Source organism: Phyllobates terribilis, unplaced genomic scaffold (assembly GCF_046119375.1).
Source record: "Phyllobates terribilis strain yellow unplaced genomic scaffold, ASM4611937v1 Scaffold_2__4_contigs__length_985480577, whole genome shotgun sequence".
NCBI lineage: Eukaryota > Metazoa > Chordata > Amphibia > Anura > Dendrobatidae > Phyllobates > Phyllobates terribilis.
In genome coordinates, this window is record NW_027362762.1 from 541,778,136 (window position 1) to 541,801,526 (window position 23,391).

Sequence of the window (23,391 nt, forward strand, 5' to 3'; positions counted from 1 at the left end):
GTCTATCTCTCTCCCACTCACTTTTTCCATTCACTTTTTACAAGTTAGACATGATAATATGCCAGATATGCCCAAAGTCACGTACAGAGCCACAAGCAGGGTCTGTATCAGAGGTACATGTAGGGAATATATTGATCTGGCCCTACAATAAATGCCACTTCTGAGATCAGTGCTTAGAGGGCAGAGAGAAGGGGTATGAAAGAAGGGGGGAGGGAGTGAATACTGTCTGACTCTGAACCTCAAGAGGAAAACCTCAAGCAAACAGAAAGATTGCACTGAGATCTGAGATCCCTCCTATTAGCAGCTGTGAGAATGAGCGAAGATAAAACATGAACAAGAAAGTATATCAAATGCAGAATAAAGACACAGAGAAATTAAGTGATCGAATAAAAATTAAATAACAGGAAAGTGAACATAAATGGAAATTATTTACATGGAGGAAATTACATGAGGTTTCTCACAATGGAGATTAAAAGTATGGAGGCAGCATACAAATAGAATGAAAAAAATATTCAGATTATAATAGCCCAGCCTGCTCCTGTTCTAAAGTTCATTAAAATGTATTTAAAAAACAGTTTATACTCACAAGTCCCTGCTGCCCTCATCCCCTGAAAAAAATAAAAATAAAAAACACCATATACTCACCTAACACCTGAAGCCATTGTCCCCTGTAATATATAAAAAATAATAAACCACCATATCCCTCACCTGTCCTCCGTAGTCCAAAATTGAGTGTCCCACGCAGATATAATGTTTAGAGCAGCCACATTAGATGTGATTGCACTAAACGGCCGCCGGCGATATACTGACGGGAACATAAACCGCTTCCGTCAGTGTAGCGCTGAGTTCACCGGAGTTCAGTCAGCTGATCATCTCCAGTGACCTCATTACAGCGCTTTGTGAGAAAATTCTCATGGTGTGACAGTCCCGTAAATTAGGTCACTGAAGCTTATCAGCTGATTAAACTCTGGTGACCTCACTCCCGGAAGTTCAGCACTACACACTGCCGGGAGCGATCACGTTCCTGGCAGTGTGTAGCCTCTTGTCATGAACAGCAGTCACATATCCCAATGTGACTGATGTTCATGTGAGATCTCCGTGGGAACATCTGACAGGTGAGTATTTTTGTTTTTTATTTTTATTTTCTAACAGATGGCGAGGGATTTGGAATTGGGGATTAGGTGTTAGGTAAGTATTTTTTTTATAAACTAAGAATCATATTAAAAATGATGTGTTTATTTCAAATAATTTATTTTTTTCTGGGTCTTGTTGCTTTTTTTTTAAACTATTTTATGTGTTAGGTTAGTAATGGGGATGTCTTAGACTTTGTTAAAAAATGGTATGTAATGTCATTCTGTTATACATTTTAGGTGGAGCATTTCCCTCCCATTTGGCATGCAGCGTGTTCTGGCTACAAAGACAAGCAGCAGCGGGACTAGAGCTGGATTAGTATTTGTAGACAGCTGTATCCAGAGTGGGCTCCGCCAAAACAAACATCCAGTGTCTAGTTGGTAAGTTGTTTTTTTTTGTTTTTTTTTAAAGTTCAATAAATGCAGGAAGAATAAACAGTGTTTTGGTATTGTAGATTGGGACCTATGTAAACGGTGGCGGTCAGTCAGAGACCGCTACATAAAATCTCAGCAAAACAAAAGAGGCACCTCTCCATCAAAAACTAAATGCCTGTATTCAGATCTGCTGCAGTTTATGTAAACTAGCCGTACATTGTGGACATAGGCGGATTATAATGAGGACGATCTGGGCTACTGCCTGGGGCCCGTGGCTCCTTGGGGCCCATGGCCAGATGGCCAGATCGCGCTCATTATAATGTTTTCTGCAGAGGCAGGGGGACTGCACTGTACCTTTTAGACGCCAGCCGGCTACATCACAGGGAGGCAGACACGCCCCCTGCACTGCACGCTGTGTGCTGCGTCTCCAGGACTGACGTCACACAGCGGCGCCTGAAGCTGCTTCTCTTCAGCCTGCCGGAGAGGAGCTTGTGCAGCAGTGGATGGCGGTAAATAGAAAATGCGAGGACGGGCCCAGGGCAGGATGTCTGAAGTAAGGAGGGGGCTGCAGGATGCTGCTCCCCTCCTGATGAGTTCACATGGATCCCTTAGTGTCAGGTCGGCGGCCGCTCTGCTGGGGCTCTGTATGACTTATTGCCAGAGTCTGACCTTTGCTGCAGATCAGGTCGCGCTGTCAGTGCCAGGTCATCGGCTCCAGCGTCACCAGATCTGCAGGAAAATGTCCTGCAATAAATCACACTGAGCCCCAGCAGAGCGACCACAGGCATCAGCAGACCAGATCATACACTGACTGATCAACCCTGAACCTACAGGACGTCACATACTATACTGCTCCATATATGATATGTGAGGTCCTGTGTGCAGGTCCAGGTGTGATCAGTACAGTGTATATTCCTGTACAAAAAATGTAATCCAGTATACAGATTAGTGTATGGTATACTGTGGTACAGACATCAGATGGGATATAACAATGTGTATACTATATAACATCTGATGTCTGTATCACAGTATATCGTACTAGCTATTGAACCCGTTGTACGCCCGGGTGGCGAGCTTTTTTATTGGTATATGCTCCCCCATCCTGGTATATGCTCCCCCATCCTGGTATATGCTTCCCCATCCTGGTATATGCTCACCCATCCTGGTCCATGCTTCCCCCCCCCATCCTGATATATGCTCCCCCATCCTGTTCCCCCATCCTGGTATATGCTCACCCATCCTGGTCCATGCCCCCCCCCCTATCCTGGTATATGCTCCCCCATCCTGGTCTATGCTTCCCCCCCATCCTGGTATATGCTTCCCCATCCTGGTATATGCTCCCCCATCCTGGTATATTCTCCCCCCTCACCCTGGTCTACGCTCCTCATATCCGCATAGCGCGATATCCGGTTTAATTTGAATGAATACAAATGTGCAGAGTGTATTCAACAAAATGGCACCAAAGTACACGCATGAGCATACCACGCTGTCCATTTTGTCGAAGACACTGTTCATATTTGTCTTCACTAAAATAGCTCCGGAAATCGCAGTATGCGCAGGCACTGATTCCGGCGCCACACTCCTCTTCCGGCCTCTCCAGAGATGACAGGACCGAACAGGTATGGGTTTATGGTGCCTTTGCATACTGCGATCTCCAGCGCCACACTCCTCATCCTTGTCTGGGATGTGGATGTGTCTTTCTGTCTGCGGCCAGACTGCGCAGGTATTGCGCTTGCGCAGTCTATAGAGGCTTCTGACAGAAGGACACATCCCTGATTATACTATAGATACCAGTCATGTATTGTCATATAAACTGTACAGGGCTGTACCTAGGGGAATCAGGGGGGGCATGTGACCTGGGTACAGCCGTCAGGGGGGTGCCTCCGGGCCACCTCATGCGGTGGTCAGAGGTGTCTCCCAGGCAGCTGCATTTTGCATTCGACCATTCTCTGAGCTGGCTGTGGAAAAGACAGTCGATCAGAGAAGGAAGCTATGTACTGGCTCATAATGTATACAGGGAGCTATGTACGGGCTCATATTGTATATAGGGAGCTATGTACGGGCTCATATTGTATATAGGCAGCTATGTACGGGCTCATATTGTATATAGGAGACTATGAGGGTGCTCATACTATATCTAGGGAGCTATGTGTGGGGCTTATACTGTACACTGTGTTCCAAATTATTATGCAAACAATATTTTCTCAGATTTTCCCAAATTACCTATATGAATTGCAGTCATTGTAATTTTCCAGTCAAATAACTATTAGAGTACAATTGAAAGGTTTTTGTACAAACTGCCTATGATAACAGTATATGTTTTAAAAAATAAAACACTCAAACTGCACTCAAAATGCATGTTCCAAATTATTATGCACAGCAGAGTTTTCAACCTTTTCATTTTAATAAAGAACAAAAAAATGGTCATTTTTGAAATTATAAGCATTAGCAGGTTATTACAAACTGAAATCAAACAGTTTTCAACTCAAAACTTTATTCTAGGTGATGTAACATTTGCACATAGGACCCCTTGTTCGAAAGGAGCTTCTGAACTCTCTCGTCCATTGAATTTGTCAGGTTTTGGATGGTTTCTGCTTCAATTGTTTTGCATGAGGACAGAATACCCTCCCAGAGCTGTTGCTTAGATGTGAACTGCCTCCCGCCATCATAGACACTCCTTTTGATGATGCTCCAGAGGTTCTCAATGGGGTTGAGGTCAGGGGAGCATGGGGGCTACACCATAAGTTTGTCCCATTTTATGCCCACAGCAGCCAGAGATGCAGATGTGTTATGTGCAGCATGAGACGGGGCTCATACTGTGTGTAGGGAGCTATGCGGGCTCATACTGTATCTAGGGAGCTATGCGGGGCTCATACTGTATCTAGGGAGTTATATGAGGGCTCATACTGTATCTAGGGAGCTATGCGGGGGCTCTTACTGTATCTAGGGAGCTATGTGCGGGCTCATACTGTATCTAGGGAGCTATGCGGTGGCTCATACTGTATCTAGGGAGCTAAGTGTGGGGCTCATACTGTATCTAGGGAGCTATGTGTGGGGCTCATACTGTATCTAGGGAGCTATGTAGGGGCTCATACTGTATCTAGGGAGCTATGTGAGGGCTCATACTGTATCAAGGAAGCTATGTGCGGGCTTATACTGTATCTAGGGAGCTACAGTACAGACCAAAAATTTGGACACACCTTCTCATTTAAAGATTTTTCTGTATTTTCATGACTATGAAAATTGTACATTCACACTGAAGGCATCAAAACTATGAATTAACATATGTGGAATTATATACTTAACAAAAAAGTGTGAAACAACTGAAAATATGTCTTATATTCTAGGTTCTTCAAAGTAGCCACCTTTTGCTTTGATGACTGCTTTGAACACTCTTGGCATTCTCTTGATGAGCTTCAAGAGGTAGTCACCAGAAATGGTCTTCCAACAATCTTGAAGGAGTTTCCAGAGATGCTTAGCACTTGTTGGCCCTTTTTCCTTCACTCTGCGGTCCAGCTCGCCCCAAAACATCTCGATTGGGTTCAGGTCTGGTGACTGTGGAGGCCAGGTCATCTGGCGTAGCACCCCATCACTCTCCTTCTTGGTCAAATAGCCCTTACACAGCCTGGAGGTGTGTTTGGGGTCATTGTCCTGTTGAAAAATAAATGATGGTCCAACTAAACGCAAACCAGATGGAATAGAATGCTGCTGCAAGATGCTATGGTAGCCATGCTGGTTTAGTATGCCTTCAATTTTGAATAAATTCCCAAGAGTGTCACCAGCAAAGCACCCCCACACCATCACACCTCCTCCTCCATGCTTCACGGTGGGAACCAGGCATGTAGAGTCCATCCGTTCACCTTTTCTGCGTCGCACAAAGACACGGTGGTTGGAACTAAAGATCTCAAATTTGGTCTCATCCAACCAAAGCACAGATTTCCACTGATCTAATGTCCATTCCTTGTGTTCTTTAGCCCAAACTTGTCTCTTCTGCTTGTTGCCTGTCCTTAGCAGTGGTTTCCTAGCAGCTATTTTACCATGAAGGCCTGCTGCACAAAGTCTCCTCTTAACAGTTGTTGAAGAGATGTGTCTGCTGCTAGAACTCTGTGTGGCATTGACCTGGTCTCTAATCTGAGCTGCTGTTAACCTGCGATTTCTGAGGCTGGTGACTCGGATAAACTTATCCTCAGAAGCAGAGGTGACTCTTGGCCTTCCTTTCCTGGGGCGGTCCTCATGTGAGCCAGTTTCTTTATAGCGCTTGATGGTTTTTGCAATTGCACTTGGGGACACTTTCAAAGTTTGCCCAATTTTTCGGACTGACTGACCTTCATTTCTTAAAGTAATGATGGCCACTCATTTTTCTTTACTTAGCTGCTTTTTTCTTGCCATAATACAAATTCTAACAGTCTATTCAGTAGGACTATCAGCTGTGTATCCACCTGACATCTGCACAACACAACTGATGGTCCCAACCCCATTTATAAGGCAAGAAATCCCACTTATTAAACCTGACAGGGCACACCTGTGAAGTGAACGCCATTTCCGGTGACTACCTCTTGAAGCTCATCAAGAGAATGCCAAGAGTGTGCAAAGCAGTCATCAAAGCACAAGGTGGCTACTTTGAAGAACCTAGAATATAAGACATATTTTCAGTTGTTTCACACTTTTTTTGTTAAGTATATAATTCCACATGTGTTAATTCATAGTTTTGATGCCTTCAGTGTGAATGTACAATTTTCATAGTCATGAAAATACAGAAAAATCTTTAAATGAGAAGGTGTGTCCAAACTTTTGGTCTGTACTGTATGTGGGGGCTCATACTGTATATAGTGGGATGTCAGTATACTTAATTCTGCTCAATATTAAGTCATACAGTTAATATATTTAGTTTACTATTTTGTTAATATTATTAATATTGAGCAGAATTAATTTCAGCCTATTTGTTTGGCTTCCACAACAGTCATGGTCTCTCATGTGGCCCCTCAAGGAAATTAATCTCCCACCACTGCTCTGCTATAAATAGTGCTATGTTATGTATAGGGCTGTGTACATAATGGAAAAAAATTTCCATCATTTTCCATCTACAGATGTGACCAAAGCATCTGTGTGTTAGTCACATGACCTATCACATGATCTATCAAAGGGGATCATGTAACATGTCACGTGATACATCGGGTACTTGTGGGGGGGGCCCACACCTTCTAAACTGCCCGGGGCCCTGGCTACTCTTAATCCACCCCTGATTGTGGACGTAATTTTTTATTATGTTTTTATAAATTAGTATTGTGATATGTATATTTGGATTAAGATGCATCCTTTTTTTCTATTGATTTCACAGTACGGAGGGAAATATCTCTACATCAGGTTGGTGAAGAGGAGGCGATAACGGACAGTCTTCCAGCGACAGGCCAGGAGTCTGGAGTTGAATTTACATCTTCTTCAGCTGCCGCCGCTGGTTCAGCTGCCGGCACTGCCTCAGGGGTGAACGTGATGGGAAGCACTGGCACTGCCTGCCTCGTGGCAGAAAAAAGGCCACTGGCTAAATCTATGCAAAAGAGGCCAAAACACAAAGAGGGTGTGAGCGACGTTGACAATTTGATGGCTCACACCCTCAATCTCATTGAAAGGTCTCATAAAGAAGATGAGTTTGACCACTATGGCAATATGATAGCCAGTCGCATTAGGACATTGCCACGGGACAGGCAGTCGATGTACATGTCGGCGGGCATGTGTATGATGACGGCATTCGAGTGCCCATTCCTGGTGGCCCTGTGCATGTCATAGTTCCTGAATTATGTCACCTAATCCATCCCAGCGCTCAACCTCCAGTGGCTGGACTAGCGCAGCGATAGTCTAGAGCTGTCACTGCCTATAATATGCAGCTAGAGGGTGGTGATATGTCCCAGGGCTTCTTCGGTAAACCCGCCACCCAGTTTTAGTGCGGGTCAATGCACTGACCCCTCCCCAAATGCCAGTTATGACGCACCCCTGGGCCTGTGTCGCGCAGCGTTGCGCACGCGGGAGCTTACCCGGAGCCGGATCTGTTGAGGGTTGTAGTCTCGTGGCGGTGACCCGGTCCGTGCCCAGGGAGTCAAACTGAGCGGCGCTGTATCAGCGGTAGATGTTGGACGACTACGCCACCCGTTGAGTACAGCTAAGGAGCTGCTGCTGCAGGGCAGACCGCTGAGGCCGGTGGTAGGATTGTGCAGCGTGATAGTATAACCCCCAACGGGAGGGGTATGGCCTCAGGGCAGCCGACGTGGATGATGGGAGTAGCAGGAATCACTCAGAGATGATGCGGTGTGATTCAGGGTCTTTACTGGTGACAAAGATAGACCCTCCCGGAGTACTTGCTAGCGATTGGGGCCTGGTCAGTCCTTGAGCAGATGGGATCTCCCCTGGCCAGGCGGAGTTGTAGGCCTCCCAAACTGACTGTACTCTTCTGGCTACCTTGCTAGAGGCGGGTATAAGTAGCCCACGTCCCTGAGTGTACCGTGTGGTGCTCACCCGTATGGCCGGTGACTTGGGGCCTTCTAGTAGCTTCCGCTCCACGACGGCGGTGCTGGTCCCATGCGTGTGACCGTGCCTTCGGGTTTCTTGGCCAGAGGACCTGAAATCCCCTGCCTGACGGATTCTGCTGCTGGGTAGGAGTTAGTCCCCACAGCCTCGGACTCCGGGTCCGGTGATAACTTCTCAGTCAGGGCGAGCTCTGCAGCTGCCAGCCCCTGACTCCTTGTAGCACTGCTCCCACAGAGCTCCTGTTGTTTCTTCCTATGCTGCTTCTCTTCTCTACTTCTTCTCTACTTCTGGCATGGCCCAGGAGCTGGGCCCAGCCGGGGCCACAGCTCCCTGTCAGCCCTCCTGGCTGAACTCTCCCTCTGAACTTCCTAACCCTGCCTCAGCCCCAGGTTTATATAGGGGAAGTCCTTCCCCTCCCAGGACTGGGCAGGAGGTGTGGCATGCATAGGATTCCTGACCAAGAGACCTCCCACCTGCTCTCAGACATAACATTGCATTACTGTGGAAACCAGACCCCTGGGGTGCCACATTCCCCCCTAGTGAAATTTAGTACTCCGGGACTAAACATATATTTTTAGAAAGACATAACAGGGTATAACAATAATAATACAATAAGAAAAACACATAAAGGTGGTCACGGCATGTCCGCAACCGGGTGCAGTCTTTGAAGGAAACAAAGGTGTCCATTTCACCAAAACAGGGAGACGTAACCAGGTAGGGGTCTGTCCTGCCCCGAGTCCTTAACAGTCTTTTAGTCCATCCTGGGTTACGCTCCACTAACTGTACAAAGGATTCCCGGTAAATCCACCAAGGACTCCTATAAATTACTAGAAACACATAATTATTTACAGGATATGGCCGCTCTCAGTCCTCGGCCAGTGGGGATAAGGATTGGCTGCTCACAGTCCTCAGCCTGGTAAGGGATAGGGGATGGCTGCTCACAGTCCTCAGCCTGGTAAGGGATAGGGGCACATGGGGAACAATTCACTAATCCCAACGGGGACCATATTTTAATTAGCAGCAGTCCTTGTACCCTTACGGGTAACTATTCACAGCTCTTTATTCACGCTACTTCCCTTCAGTAGCTATGTCCTCTTTGTGCTCCCTCCTGAGGGTAGTCCTCAGACCCGTCCGGGTCCTCTTGGCTTTCCTCGTATTGGTAGTACTGCAGCTCCTCCTCGGTTAGCTGGGTTAGTATCTCTGCGACAGTCCTCCTCCCAGGTGGCCAGGACTTTACCCCCCTTTGGGCTGCCCCGGTTAATTGGGCCACCAGGATGCTCACTTTTTGCTCCTCTGTGAGGGGGTACACCTGGAAGAGGCTATCCAGCTTTTCACTAAAGTCATTCAGGGTATGTGACTCCCCTGAGTATTGGGGTAGCCAGGCTGCTCCAGGGATATAGGGCATGGTGAAAGGCATGACCGCAACAGCGGTGGCGCTGGCGGGGGTTGAAGCGGTGAAGCTCTCCTCCGTATCCGACATCTTCCTCCCCCCCAGTGGACCGTGGCCTACCTTGCGATGATCCTCTTCCGTAGGCCGCGGCTCCGCAGTGGATCGTCAGGGTCGAGGACCTTCCGTCGCGCTCCTGTGACGTCGGCGTCTGTTGGGCTCCTTCCAGGACCTTACGCAACGTCCGGACGTGAGGCAGGGCTTCAGTTCTCGCGCGCCTTCGGAGTCCACGCCCCTCTTCTTCCCGCGCGGCGTCTTCAAGATGGCGTCCAACGGCGGGAAAACTCCACGGATGGCGGGAAGAAGGCAGAAGATGGCGCCGGATGGCGGGAAAACTTCGCGGATGGCGGGAAGAAGGCAAAAGATGGCGCCGGATGGCGGGAAACTTCACCACTGGTAAGTTTGAACAGTCTTTTTCAGGCACGCAGTACCCGGTGGTTGCGGGCACGAGATCCTGCCGACTACGCCAAAAGTTGACGCACCCCTGGGCCTGTGTCGCGCAGCGTTGTGCACGCGGGAGCTTACCCGGAGCCGGATCTGTTGAGGGTTGTAGTCTCGTGGCGGTGACCCGGTCCGTGCCCAGGGAGTCAAACTGAGCGGCGCTGTATCAGCGGTAGATGTTGGACGACTACGCCACCCATTGAGTACAGCTAAGGAGCTGCTGCTGCAGGGCAGACCGCTGAGGCCGGTGGTAGGATTGTGCAGCGTGATAGTATAACCCCCAACGGGAGGGGTATGGCCTCAGGGCAGCCGACGTGGATGATGGGAGTAGCAGGAATCACTCAGAGACGATGCGGTGTGATTCAGGGTCTTTACTGGTGACAAAGATAGACCCTCCCGGAGTACCTCCTAGCAATCGGGGCCTGGTCAGTCCTTGAGCAGATGGGATCTCCCCTGGCCAGGCGGAGTTGTAGGCCTCCCAAACTGACTGTACTCTTCTGGCTACCTTGCTAGAGGCGGGTATAAGTAGCCCACGTCCCTGAGTGTACCGTGTGGTGCTCACCCGTATGGCCGGTGACTCGGGGCCTTCTAGTAGCTTCCGCTCCACGACGGCGGTGCTGGTCCCATGCGTGTGACTGTGCCTTCGGGTTTCTTGGCCAGAGGACCTGAAATCCCCTGCCTGACGGATTCTGCTGCTGGGTAGGAGTTAGTCCCCACAGCCTCGGACTCCGGGTCCGGTGATAACTTCTCAGTCAGGGCGAGCTCTGCAGCTGCCAGCCCCTGACTCCTTGTAGCACTGCTCCCACAGAGCTCCTGTTGTTTCTTCCTATGCTGCTTCTCTTCTCTACTTCTTCTCTACTTCTGGCATGGCCCAGGAGCTGGGCCCAGCCGGGGCCACAGCTCCCTGTCAGCCCTCCTGGCTGAACTCTCCCTCTGAACTTCCTAACCCTGCCTCAGCCCCAGGTTTATATAGGGGAAGTCCTTCCCCTCCCAGGACTGGGCAGGAGGTGTGGCATGCATAGGATTCCTGACCAAGAGACCTCCCACCTGCTCTCAGACATAACATTGCATTACTGTGGAAACCAGACCCCTGGGGTGCCACAGTTACATATCTGACACTTTCCCTGGTTATGGGTATTCCCCAGAGTATCATCACTTTTAACGATCTGATTGATATTTAACCTGTCATCAGTTTTGGCCCATAAAAACTATGACCAGCACCTGTAGGTCCTTATATTTAATATTTTGGAATGCTGTATTTTAGTCTCATAAACACTGTCTGAAAAACACTTTTTATTATAGACCATGACTACACCACGCTCCAGGCAGATGTGTATCACTGCTCTTGATCCGGCACCTCCCCTCTGCTTGTCATGTCAATCCTCCTTCATGTGGATGATGCTTCTCTGTAGTGAGGAGGGTCCAAAAGTGCACCTGCTTTGAGCGTCATAGAAGAAACATCATCCACATGAAGGACAGCCACTGCAGGGCTCGAGCAGGTGTCAGACTAAGACCAGCGACACTCATCAAACTGGATTATGGCGTAGAGGACTATAGTAAAAGGTGTGTAGTTTTATATCCTATAGACAGAATAAGTGCCTACAGGTGCTGGCCATACTTTTTATGGGCCAAAACCGTTGACAGGTTCCAAAATAGTTTTTTTCTGTTTATGGGAAAGTTTCAAGTTCATAGACAATGTTTGTCATGAGTCGTTTCTTGTTCTATTTTGTTTTCTGTTTTGACAATGTTTGTCATTATTTCTTGGAGTTTATTTTTGGAGTTATTTGTTATAAAAATAAAATTACATTTAAAAATATTTGTTGATTTTTTCAACACCAAACATAAAAGGGAATACATATGACATGTATTGTCCAATAGAAAAGATATTTGGGTCCCAACTATAGCTATTTATCTTATATGTGCTTGGTTAGTGGTAAAAATAAATTAAGCGGGCCCCAGAGCTCAGCGCAGGTCAGGGGACAGCTCGCTGCAGCAAGTGAATTTACTTACTGTGCTCATGAACGGGTGTAGTCGCTTCTAACCAGGTAATTGTCATGTATTTTTTCCTTTTTTTCATATTTTCCAACAGTTTAGAAAAAACAGGGGATGAATATTACTGTCAACATTGTCCCTTTCTAGTGCTGATCACAGTGCAAGCAGGGGACAATGGTGAGTGATTCCTTCAGAAACCAGTACTTGGGAAGAGAGCTAACTGTACCGCAGATTCACAGGTACCGGTACGTGTGATAGTGATGCGGCAAGCGTATGCAACACAGTTCCACACAGATATCTCAGGTATGGTCTTTTTTGCAGCACCTGAAATATCAGGACGTGTGAAACATTGTTTACTGGAGCCTATCCCACACTGCTTCACCATCTTGTGACTGAGCATAATCAGAGGTAACGGTCACAATGTAAGTGTATGATAGCCACATTCTAGCCTTGTTGTGGCTGTCATAGACTTACATTGACTTGTGAGTTGTAGATTGAGCAGAAAACCATGGAGAAGGCAATAGTTCAGAAACTGCTGGAGACTGTTAATGATAGTCAAACAAATTGAGGTTTATTATGGAGAAAAAAATATTTGCAAAAATATTATTAGAAAATAGAAACAACACTTTTCTTGGTTATCTTCTTCTTTTTTTTCAATTGGGATCCGATCTTCTCTGCTGGTCAGGCTACACTCCACCAGCACAGGAGTTTTGCCAGTGCACGGCACCTCCAGGACTCATGAAATAGTCAGTGAAGTTTTCTCGCACCCTGGCACCAGAGTTGGATTGCCTTCCCGGAACCAAGTTGACCACTGTAAGTAATTCTTGCAGCTCTGACTCCTCATCTACCTCAGTGCTATACTCACGAGCATAGCTGTGGAGTACACAGTATGCCTTAATGACAGTGTCAATGGTTTCTGTTTCCAACTGGATGGCTGTGTGAAAGATCCTCCACTGACTACACAAGATTCCGAAGGTGCATTCCACATATCTGCGTGCACGACTCTGTGATGATCGCAACACCCGAGAGTCCCCAGTACTGCCATAAGCACCAACGTCAATGGCAACAAATTTGTCATGTGCATCTGCCACCGCCATCAGGACCACAGAAAAATACTTCTTATAATTGAAGAAGCTTGATCTTGATCGTGGTGGCTGCTGAACCCTCACATGTTTGCCTTCAACGACACCTATGCAGTTAGGGAAATTGGCCACAGTTTGAAAGTCTGCTGCAACCTGCAGCCCAGTCTCCTCAGTTATGGAAGGCATTCCGATGGGTTGCAACTTCTGCCAGATGACGGTATATGTGCACCTCACAATTTTGGAAATGGTGGATTTAGCAACCCTAAATTGGAGATGCAGTGATGTATGGCTCTCTCCTGTGGCCAGAAATCTACAAAGGAAAATTAAGATGATTAGAAACGAACAAAAAAAGGAATACAAGACGACATTATTACATTTAAAGCATATGTAGATTCCCTCTTTCTCTTATTAAAAAAAATAAATAAATACATGAAATGACTCATAAGTCATCAGATGCAGGTAATGGCTGCAGTTAAATCCGCTGACAAACTATGACAGCGGGATTTAATATGTAGCGGCTAGAAGCACATTCTTCCAGGCACCCATCAGTGCACCCATGATGTGATGACGGGGCGCCAATGCATTGCATTAACAGTAGTGGGGTCACATGATGACCCCTGTTGCTGTCATGAAGACCCACCTCTTAACAGTGGCCCGTGGCCGCCATTCAAAGCAGATATTCGCTTCTGCTGTTTTATTTTCACTTACCGCAAGGTGATGAGCAGCATTTCCTCAGCAGAGATGGCCTTTCTCATTGCGGTGTCCGTATAGTTCAGCTGGGGTGCTAAAAGATTGAGCAGCCGGTCAAACACCTGTATCGGAATTCTGCAAAAGGGGATAAATTTCTCCGAATATCTGAAAAAAAAAAAAGTTAACAAATCCTTACACATGGATGATATTAGACTTATTTCCCATATGATAATAACTTAACTCCTTAGATCTTGATATAGCACATAGAAGTGCCCCTTCTCACTTCGCTCCTGTACTATTGGGTGCACCCACAGTTTATTTACACCCTTCTTCTCCTATGAAACAATTGGTTAGTGCACACCACAGAAAAAAACCATGACATGTACATTCTTAATTACCTAAATTTAGCTTACCTGCTCTCTGTGAAGACACAGGATATTGAGAACGCTGATCAATAACAGGTTTCTATACGGCTTGCGGAGATGAATAGGCTGTTCTGGATGTGGCATTTTCACTTGAAAATGGAGAATGAAAAAGAGGGGTTGGGCAAGGAAAAACATTTTTTTTTCAACTGTCTTTATTTAGCTCCCCACAGCATTCATTGCTGTACAAAAACGCTTTTAAAAATGAGGGAAAACGCACTTTTTTTCTGCAGCAGCCAAGAGAGGCAGAAACCTTAAGGAATTTTCTGCATTAAAATCCTGAACGTGCGCACATAGCTTAAGACAGGAATCAGCAGTTAAGACCAAATACGACTTCCTGTGTTAAGAATTAGGCTAAGTGCCCACGATGCAGAAATGCTCTGGATTTTTCCTGCGGATTGTACATACGGATTGTACATGCGGATTGTACATGCGAATTGTACATACGTTTTTCCTGCCAGGAACAAGTGGAAGTGAAGCGTTCTTCACATGCATTTCCGCATGCGGGTTGACAAGCGCTTTCCAAGTGATTTTAGCATCACTTGGAAAGTGCTTGACAACTTGGTCACACTATATAAATCCATGCAACCGGTATGGATTTATATAGTGTGGCCGTAAAAGAATGGTAAAAAATAAAAAATATTATACTTACCTTCTGATGGCCCCAGGTCTCCTTAGCGATGCCTCAGGTCTTCACGGTGTCTCGCGGTGGTCTAAAAGGACCTTCCATGACGTTATTTAGTCATGTGATTGGTCACGCGACCGCCGACGTCATCGGTTGCGTGACCCGTCACATGACTAAATGACGTCATGGCAGGTCCTTTTAGACCATCGCGAGCTGCCGGGAAGCAAGGATGCATAGCTGAGGGCCATCAGAACGTAAGTATAATGTATATTTTTTATTTGAATTCTTTTTTTTTTACAGGTTCTATGGTACCCTTGTCTGGAGGAGTGTCTCCTCTTCTCCAAATCCGGGTACCATCCACACATTGAATCGCTTAATATTCGAATGTGCACATGTAGTCATGCGGATATTATGCAATTCAATGCAAGTCAATCGCGGCGAAAACGCCGCAATTCCACAAAATAATTGGTAGTGCTGCGGATTTTTCCGCAATGATAATCCACAACGGAAATTTCCGCAGCATGTGCACAGCACGTGAGGATTATCATTGGGGAACATGGCAGACCTTCTACCAAGCGGTTTTAAGCGTTTCTGCAGCGGAATTGCCACTGCGGAAACGCTTAAAAAACGCATAGTGGGCACACAGCCTTACAATGTATCTAGAAAATTGGGATGCAATACCTATGATCCATATGGGATCTGATTTCATCCAACATAAGTAAGAGACTAGTGCATGGTGTGATTTTTTTCTCTCGGTTGGTGTGAAAAAACCATCATCTCAACAGCCCAATTGATTAACATTGATCCAAGTGCTATCTGTGTAAAGTTAGTTTTTTTTCACGGCAGCACGAAAATTCTGCCATACGAACGTACTCTAAGATGAAATGGAGCAGTAGTCAGGCATAGGGACATTATCCTGCTGAAAGATAAATTTGGCATAGCTGCAAACTGGGATTTTAACCAGTCCATAGCTATGCAGCCTTGAGGGTCATTACAAAGCGTTAATTTTATTTTATCTGTCTATCATTGAAATTTCTTTACACTGTTATTGGTGCTGACGGATGCCGACGGCTGGAAGTGCTTGCTTGCGGAGATTGGCCATCTAGCTGTTGTGGCCGCCGCAGGGTACCACACATCAGCCTCCCGTTGAAATGAATAGAAGACGGATGCGCAGTACCCCGCGGCAGCCACTACAACTAGATGGCCAAGCTCCGCAAGCAAGTGACTCGCCCCCTGGGCCGTGGGGCACCCGGGACCGGGCTTCTGTACGATGCTGGGGGTAGTAGTGGCAACCCGATCCCGTGGCTCAGGGTGGTCAGACCAAATTGTGGCAGTCTGTTTATCAGTGTTTTGAATTTCCGACTACGCCACCTGTGGATTGCGGTCAGGGATGACCGCCGCTGCAAGGCAGACAACTGAGGCTGGTGTTGGTGTGCAGCACAGGGATAGATTAACTCCCCACGGGAAGAGTGTAGCCTCAGGGCAATGTAGGTGGATGCTGGGGGTGATGGTGCAGGCGCAGCATAAATCACACAGAGTCCAATGGTGCAGTTCAGGCCTTTTACTCACAGTTGATATCCAGGTCACCTCTGTCAGCAATGACTGCCCAAGCCGTGCTGCGTCCACAAGGTGAGGGGCTCAGTCAACCCCCAGGCAACTCAGGAGTGTGGCACAGGACCCCCTTCTATCCTTTCTCTGGCCTCTCGTGCCCCACCTGTGACCACGCTTCTGTCCGGCTGCCTCGGGCCTTCTCTGGTAAAACTTGGCGCCAGTTTCCCTGACCCTATGTGGTGCCTTCCTAGTGGGTGCAGCAAGGGGTCGCACCAATAAATGATCACGACCTCCGGTTCTTGGCCGAGGGATGATTTACCTCCACCAACTTGGGAATCCGGTACCCTTCCACTGCCTGACCCTTCACCCGATATAACGCGGGCTTGCAATGGTTGCTGTCCATTCTGCTCTCTTAGGGTCCCTTCTGCCTTCTTGTTTCTGGAGCCTTTCTACTCCTCTGTCTCTCCTCTTTTCTTCCTTCTCCTTCTCCTCTTCTCCTCTCTGGCCCTGGCCTTCTCTCCAGGCCTGCCTCGTGGAGCTGAGCTCAGGCTGAGCCTCGGCTCCCTGTCAGTTCTCTACTCCTTTACTCTGCTTCTCTGAACCGAACTTCTAAGATGGCTCCCACCTTTTATCTGCTTCTGCGTGTCTGAGCTCAGGTGACCTGCACCCAATGAGCTCCTTCCTATGCTCCAGAAACTGTCCCCTACTGCTCCCACATCACTGGGTTCTCTCCCCCCTCCCCACTCCAGCCAGGGACATGGTCAGTTGTGCTTGCATAAATGGGAGCACCGTCGAGCTGTCCCCCGGAAATGGGGTGAGTGTGTGTATGCAGCTAACTGAGCCCTGGTCCACACTCCATCCTTATCTGGGAGTGGAATATCACACCTCTGGTTGAGGTGCAATACCCCTGTGGCAACCAAACCCTCGGGGCGCCACACAAGCACTTCCGGCCGCCGGCACCGATAACAGCTGATCGGCGGGAGTGCTAGGTGCGGGACCCCGGCCGATCAGACATTGATGCCCTTTCCTACAGATGGGGCATCAATGTAAAAGTAGTGGACAACTTCTTTAATATAAAAGTGCCTCACTCTATTTAATACATTTAGCACTTCTTTAGACTATCTAATCTGAATCTACATCATCTATTAGTTGGCTTACTTTAGCTGATCAAGTTATTCAAAATTGTGGCACAATTTGGACAAAGAGGATCGCAATTTAGACTACATCCATTTTCTTGCCCATCTTTTAATTGTGTAGCATATTGAAAATAAAAAAAAATTCAGTCTATAGGAGAATTAAAAATATGTCCACCACTGTCTTATAAAATGAAGGACTTTTATGTCATGAACTCCACTATTATGTTCTGGACAGAACTGCTGCATCGTTTGTTGGTTGCTAATTGTTACCTTGATCTTGTTGAGCTGGAGATAGCATTTGGCTACCTTACTTATTGCTATTCACGTGCCAAAATGTTGCCATATATTTGCCATCTAATCAGAAAATGACACCCCATTCCTAATTACAAGGTGGGGTAATCAAAATATGACCACCACAGTTGTCATAAAAAATTAAATCTTTTATTAATACAAAGATAATTATTATCTAACAACATTAAAATACACTAAGCAAAGTACCTCAGTTGTGAGGGATAGCAGAGAGCTATGCCTTTTTAACAGTTGTCGCTCCACCAAACAAATTATGTCTAGGTAGGAAGGTTCCTAATTATAATAAATATGCTAAAATAGCAAAATTCAGCATTTACCAATCCAATTATTCACCAAATTACATAATTCATTGGGTAAAAAAATGACCACATAGGATAAAATCCATGTCCTGAAAGGAGTAAAGTGCAAAGTGCAAATAATGTCAATATGAAACGAGAAACAAGTCTCTAAATCAATGTGTAGATAGTAAGGCTCAAATGGAATGTAGCACTCCCAAATTCAGTTACATGTGAATATCCAACAATTGTCATAAATTACCTGTAACAATAGACAAGCTCTGCGTGTGGCATGCATGCGTCCCTCAACCCCGATGCGCGTTTCGTCAATACTTCCACAGGGGGCGTGTCTAGGATAGGGGGTGTCAGTCTTTAAATAGTGGGCGACAGCCAATCATAAGTGCCGCTGCAAGGGACTCAGCTATATCAGCTGATAATAGCACGCCATGCCATAGCTGATAAACAGCGCGAAACAATCATACGTGCCGCCGCCGAGAACGTAACTGTGTCAGCTGTCGATAAGATGCCGTGTCAAGGCTGATAGGCGGTGCAAGTCATCCTGTGCCCACCCCCAATCACATGACTCCGCAACTTCCGGCAGTTCACCCGCAAGCCGGCAGTGCAGTCACTAAGTGACGGCAGTGCGTGCCAGCAAGGTCTAGTAGCCGGAAGCTGTCTGAGTCAGGGGAGGTGCCCACAAATGCTAGCGCTTCTCAGCCATAAACAAAAGGGGATAACATCAAGCATAACCACTATCATATAATACATATGTTAATGTTAAATTATATTCCAGCATGTATACATAAGGTGGGTGTCTATGGCAATATATAATTAATGTATTGTGAACAAAAATAATTTATATATATTATATTATAACTTAATGTGCAGAAAAAACTAAGGTGTATAAAGTGCTACTCAATCTAATTAATCATTTAATAAATTACAAAAAATACATTTTGAAAAAATATCTATATTATATTAAAATATAAAAGTGCTATTAATAAAGTGCTGAATGCTACAAATTGAATATAATAGACACGTAACATGCCAGATAAAGAAGTGCTACATGCCACAAATAACCCCCCACATTTACCATTTGATTATTACAATAATAACATGACAAAAGACATAAATAGGCTAAATATTTCCCCAAAATAATATGATGTCTCTTTTAATAAAGATGATGTATTATTCTCATAGGTAATGATGTTTTCTAATGAATCCCACGACTCCAATAGAGGGACCTCTTCACCATCCTGGATCCGATACGTCCCAAATTCCAGCAAGAATGCATCCAGCAGCATCAAGGCAACATTGGGCAAGACCCCCAAAAATGACCAACCAAAAATACTGGAAACACAGAACAAACAGACAAAACATGTAAGTATCCACAGAATACCACAAATTCATTATACAAACAAATAATAAAATAACCCCCCATAAAACCCTAAAACTAAATTAGTACTACTAGTCTCAAAAATTATTCTAAAAATGCACTGAAACCAAAATGTTCATTGAGTCCCTGTGGCACTATTCTCCCTAGTCTGAAGATCCATTTACTTTCTACTTGGGCTAAAATTTTATTAAGATTACCTCCTCGTTGTCCCAGACAGACTTGATCTATGCCGATAACCTTCAATAGGGAAGCATTGCTGTGATGATGGATGTAAAAATGTCTCGGTAGGGTTTTAAGAAGGGACGGGTCCTCCGCACTTGCTCATTTTTCAATATCTCGAATGTGTTCTCTAGTACGTATACATAGTTCCCTCGTGGTCAAACCAATATAAATTTTGACACATGGGCATTTGGCACAATAAATGACACCCTTTGATGAATAAAAGAAATGATGTCTGATATCATACGTCCGATCTCCCATGGCATTTTTGAAGCTCTTACTTTTCTGCATGTTGGGACAAGCCTTACAACGTCCACATGGGAAAAAACCCTTGATCTCTAGCCAATTTTGATTACATTTTTTGGCCGATTCATAATGACTGTGTACAAGTATGTCATTGAGATTTTTTGATCTTCTAGCCGTTATCAAAGGTCTTTCCAGCAGACATTGTTTTAATATGGGATCCGACAGGAGAACTTGCCAATGTTTACGAATAATCTCAACCAGACCAGACCACTGTTTGTATGTAGTTATCAATCGTATCGGTCCATTCCTATCTTTACCTTTAGGTTTATTCTTTTATAAAAGTTCTTCCCTGGTAATATTTTTTGCTCTTTGATATCCATTTTTAATATACTTTGTATTGTATCCTCTGTTTTTAAACCTCCTCTCTAGGTCTTCAGCCTGGTTTTCAAAAAGTTGTTGACTAGAGCATATTCTTTTTGCTCTAAGAAACTGACCTGTAGGGATGCCACAAATAGTTGACGGTGGATGGGAAGAAGTGGCGTGTAACAGCGTATTTGTGGCCGTAGGCTTTCGATACACATCTGTGGAGATATATCCATTGTCAAGAGTGTTAATTTGGATATCTAAAAATTCCAATATTCTCCCTGCTGTATAAGATAGCTTGATATTAAGTGGATTATCATTAAGTCTGGTCATTAACTTGTCTAATTCAGACATTGTACCTTCCCATATAAACCACACGTCATCAATGTACCGCATCCATTGATAAACATTGTCTATCCCAACTACCGGGTTGCTTGTAAAAATTTCCCTCTCCCATGCCCCTAAAAACAGGTTTGCATAGGAGGGTGCACAAGATGCACCCACAGCGGTACCCAGTAATAGGACATAGATATGGTTATTAAAAATGAAACAATTGTGAGTGAGAACAAATTCCAACAAAATTAGCAGCAATTCAGAAAGTCTCGGCTCAATATTACTAGACCTCATGAACCAAGCTGTCGCTGCCAACCCATCTGAATGTTTGATTGATGTATAAAGGGACTCCACATCAGCTGTTACCATAATCATGCTTTCTGGAAGAAACATATTATCCAACCTATGTAATGCTGATGTGGTATTCTTTATATAGGATGGAAGCGTAGCCACAAGAGGTTTTAAAAAACAATCTATTGTGTCACAAATAATCTCACATAATCCATTGTTACCAGCCACTATGGGTCTACCTGGGGGGTTGGCAGGGTCTTTGTGGATCTTCGGGATCAAATAAAAACTCGGCATCCGCGGTTTAAATGATAGAATCGTATCTAGCATCTGTTTTGGGATCATGCCCTCAGTTACAGCTTTTTCCAAAATTAGGACCAGTTCTGCCTGAAAAGTAGATAACGGATTTGATGGTAATTTTCTGTAGCATTCAATAATTTATTGGCTTGAAGTTCATACATAGTTTTGGGCCAAATTACTAAATTACCGCCATTATCGGCAGATTTGAAAACCACGTCATCCCATTTTTGTAGTTCCCCAATGGCCTCCTGCTCTTTGTTGTCCAAGTTATGGGACCAATTTTTTCTACTAACCAACTGGTCAATATCCTGGGTGACTAATTTTGTGATTCATGATTTCATATTATTTTGGGGAAATATTTAGCCTATTTATGTCTTTTGTCATGTTATTATTGTAATAATCTAATGGTAAATGTGGGGGGTTATTTGTGGAATGTAGCACTTCTTTATCTGGCATGTTACGTGTCTATTATATTCAATTTGTAGCATTCAGCACTTTATTAATAGCACTTTTATATTTTAATATAATATATATATTTTTTTTTTCAAAATGTATTTTTTGTAATTTATTAAATTATTAATTAGATTGAGTAGCACTTTATACACCTTAGCACTTTCCACATTTTTTCTGCACATTAAGTTATAATACAATACAGTACAGACCAAAAGTTTGGACACACCTTCTCATTTAAAGATTTTTCTGTATTTTCATGACTATGAAAATTGTACATTCACACTGAAGGCATCAAAACTATGAATTAACACATGTGGAATTATATAGTTAACAAAAAGTGTGAAACAACTGAAAATATATTTTATATTCTAGGTTCTTCAAAGTAGACACCTTTTGCTTTGATGACTGCTTTGCACACTCTTGACATTCTCTTGATGAGCTTCAAGAGGTAGTCACCGGAAATGGTTTTCACTTCACAGGTGTGCCCTTTAAATCTTTAAATGAGAACGTGTGTCCAAACTTTTGGTCTGTACTGTATACATGCTGGAATATAATTTAACATTAACATATGTATTATATGATAGTGGTTATACTTGATGTTATCCCCTTTTGTTTATGGCTGAGAAGCGCTAGCATTCGTGGACACCTCCCCTGACTCAGACAGCTTCCGGCTACTAGACCTTGCTGGCACGCACTGCTGTCACTTAGTGACTGCACTGCCGGCTTGCGGGTCATCTGCCGGAAGTTGCGGAGTCATGTGATTGGGGCCGACGGCTACCAACAACCTTCTTCTATTTTCAAGCTTTCATCCATTACATACCAGACGAGGGGTTCCCATTGGACAATTTTTGAGAACAAGACGCAATTGCTCTCGGGATGAAAACTTTCGCAACCAAGCCCAGGATCTTACACATCGCCTCAGAAATAGGGGCTACCCGAGGAAGGTGATTTCCAGAGCCTACCAGCGGGCTAAATCCCAAACACAGGAGTCTCTCCTCATCCCCAACAAGAGACATCAGAATACGGATTTACGATTCATCACCAATTCTATGGATCAATGGGAAGAGGTGAGGAGCATTCTTGACAAACGTTGGGGCATATTAACAAGGGACCGACAAACATCGTCAGTCATAACAGATCGCCCTCTATTGACAGCAAGAAGGGCACCCAATCTTAGGGATATATTGACCAGAAGTCATTTCCAGAGACCCACACGCAAATTGAACAGGGGCATTTTATTAAATGGCTCTTTCCCTTGTGGGGACTGCAATATATGTCAATATATGCACCCTACTCGGGACAAATTCATTAACCCTTTGGATAAGAAAATGTATGACATCCCGAGTTACATTAACTGTAAAACGAAAAATGTAATCTACGCCATTATTTGCCCCTGTCATCAAGTCTATGTGGGACAAACCTCCCAGGAGTTGAGGAAACGGATACAAAAGCATTTCTCTACCATCAATTTGGTGGCCGCTGATTTTGAGAAGGGGGAAATCACTTACATCAGTGGCCTCCTACTATCTTGAACACCATCAGGGCCGACTTTATGATACACATGTAGTGGGTCTCCAGAAAATACTTGGATCGGGTAGAGGGGACAATGTGACTAGGAGAATGTTGCAAATAGAGTCACGGTGGATCTATGAATTACATTCACTAGCTCCCTTTGGATTGAATGAGGAACTTTTATTCTCAGGTTTCCTGGGACAATAGTTGATATTATTCTTAGTTATCATAAATATCCACCTAACTCCTCTTCATTCATTTTTTGTCAGGGATCTTTTGAGGATACT

General features: G+C 45.0%; 1 long non-coding RNA gene across 1 annotated transcript; it reads left to right on the forward strand.

Annotated features, from left to right (window-relative positions):
* Positions 1-11,348: 11,348 nt before the first annotated feature.
* LOC141252874 (uncharacterized) lies at positions 11,349-22,494 on the forward strand. Its single transcript, XR_012314141.1, has 3 exons — positions 11,349-11,475; positions 19,195-19,374; positions 22,395-22,494. It is a non-coding gene; the product is annotated as an uncharacterized lncRNA (long non-coding RNA).
* Positions 22,495-23,391: the final 897 nt, after the last annotated feature.